General features: G+C 35.4%; 1 pseudogene; it reads right to left on the minus strand.

The window, feature by feature from the left end:
• Nucleotides 1-1260: 1260 nt before the first annotated feature.
• LOC113931619 lies at nt 1261-1358 on the minus strand (annotated as a pseudogene).
• Between the last annotated feature and the right edge of the window lie 1258 nt (nt 1359-2616).

Consider the following 2616-nt stretch of genomic DNA (forward strand, 5'->3'; position numbering starts at 1 on the left):
GGTACTGGGGGTTAGAACTTCAACATAAGACATTTGAAGGGACACAATTCAGTCCACAACAGGGGGTTTCCTATTAAGCAAATATTCCTTCATCTGATGGATCTGAGAGCTGTCATCAGATTTACAAAGTTCTCAACATCAGTATGAAACCCTTATAAAAAACCCTGTATAAATTCCATGAAGATTTAAGCTTGAAACAATGTTTGAAATAAATATTCCTTTTCTTTTGTTGTTGTTTAAAGATTTTATTATTTATTTATTTATTTGACAGAGAGAGAAAGAGTGAGATAGAGAGCAAGCACAAGCCAGGGGAACGGCAGAGGGAGGGAGAAGCAGGCTCCCCACCTATCAGGGAACCTGATGTGGGGCTCGATCTCAAGACCCTGGGATCATGACCTGAGCCGAAGGCAGACGCCCAACCGACTGAGCCACCCAGGTGCCCCCAGGATAAACATCCTTAGGTAATGTTCTCTAAAAACACACAATAGAAATGTGTAACACAAGGGTTTTTTACTTTGTTCTGACTTCTTCTTGGATAAATATTCTGATGTGAACACATTATCATCACCCTATTAAGATTTACCATTCAACTTATTTATTTAGTTAGGAGTCCAGATTTATCTAACATTAAAATGTAGAAAGTAGTATGAATTATATTGGAACTTAAAAATTATTTGTATATTTTATTGGGTTCAGAGAGTATGGCTTTAAGTAAGCTCTCTAATATCCAATTATCCAGCTTTTTTGGTAACAAAACAACCTTTAAAATGCATAGCGGCTACCAACACTGTCTTGTAATACATTAAGAGACAGTGACAGCTATCTGGTATAATCTTAGATTTATAACTCCTCATAGAATAAATGCATTGAACTTTCTGTACATTATTTCTACCGTGTGTCTAAAGTTACTACTAAACACTTAATGATGGAAATATAATCAACATAGATTTACATTTTATTGTAAATTTCTTAACATAAATCTCTGTAAATTTCCATTTAACATATATTTGGCCTATGAATGACCTAGAAGATTATAAGAAAGAGGAATGAGAGGATAAATGACTTGGCTAGGATAAATTGAGGCAAAAATAACCCATCAATATTAGTTGATGTCTTCTTAAATTCCTGAATATGCTTTCTGAATTTATCATGAACTTGACTCAAGTGCTTGTCAATCTTTAAGAGTATTAATTACTTGGAATTTTCCATGCTGCCTTTTTTGACTTTCCACTCATATATTCTATTTTTTCTTTTCTTTTTATAAAATGCTTCACAAATTTGGTGTCATCTTTGTGCAGGGGCCCTGCTAATCTTCTCTGTATCATTCTAATTTTAGTATATGCACTGCCAAAGCAAGCACTCATATATTCTATTTTCTTTTGCAAATGCATTTTTGAATCTTTCTGATCAAGCTCCTAATTTATTAACACATGTGTAAATTTAGTTTTATTCCATCTAAATTAGCAACTAAGAAAGTACTCTTTGGAAATCACTGTAATGAGTACTTTGCATATTATGGAATATATCCTCTTGTTTGTGTACAGATTGTGTTGATTATACAAGGCTCAACCCATTCTATTTCTTTTTATATTCCTCTACTTCAGAGGTTAGCGCCTATCTACATTTCCTCACTCTGAGCTTACAAGATAGAAATCCCTTGGGTCCTTCCACCCTGTGTTGCTTCCTTTAAGTCTTGGCAGCTCCAGTTCTGTCTCTGGCAGCTGTTGGGGAAGCCTCTTTTTTAACATTCCCTGACAGGCCCTGGGATAATTCTGGAAGCGTTACTAACTTGCCCTTCTAAACCTCTAGTGCTTTCTTTCTTTTGCAGATGTTTTGCTGTGCTTTTCATAACTATAAATGCATTTCAGATGAAACACAGTAGTTTAAGTTGCTGCAGGCTTTCTCATGCTAAGGTTCCAAACAAGTTTTAATAGCTAGCTCCTAAGGAGGCTGGCAAAAAGCCTTGATTGCTAATTCTGTACTAAACTGCTTTTCACAATGGGACATTTTATAATATTTGATACAGTCTTTAAAGCAAATAATTTCTACCTTATATTATTACTGCTTGTATCATGCTCATTGTCAGCTTTAAAAAGATTCCATGTCTGTACTTCCATAAATGGGCTTGATTTTATTTAAAACTCTAAAGAGAAGTTAGAGGTTTCTAAGGTAATAAGGAGGTTATGATGGATAAACAGGTGAAAGTAGTATCAGTAAGGTCAAGTGAATTGATGCATAAATATAGTAAATCGTGCTTTCTGGAAACATTATCTATATAAAAGTGAAAGTTTGTTTTCTTGGCTGCAATTTGTAAGTAGGTAGAAGGAATGCTACTTGGGTAAAATTTGAGCAGACAGACTAAGATGTTTTCAGTGTGTTTCCAGTGTCTTAGGATCAGGGGCTAGCTCAGCAGTCTGGTGTGAGGTGACAAAGATGGGCTCAGAATCTCACAAATAAATCTACAGTGCAGTGAATCCAATGCCAGATAATGGAGAGTACATCACCTGTGTGACAGGAAGTGGAATGCCACATTAATGAGGAAATCCTTGAAAACAGAATCTGAATTGTAACTGCTGATGGTTGCTTTACAAGTCACATTGATCTGCTAGTATTGTG

This window comes from Zalophus californianus, chromosome X (genome assembly GCF_009762305.2).
Source record: "Zalophus californianus isolate mZalCal1 chromosome X, mZalCal1.pri.v2, whole genome shotgun sequence".
Lineage (NCBI taxonomy): Eukaryota > Metazoa > Chordata > Mammalia > Carnivora > Otariidae > Zalophus > Zalophus californianus.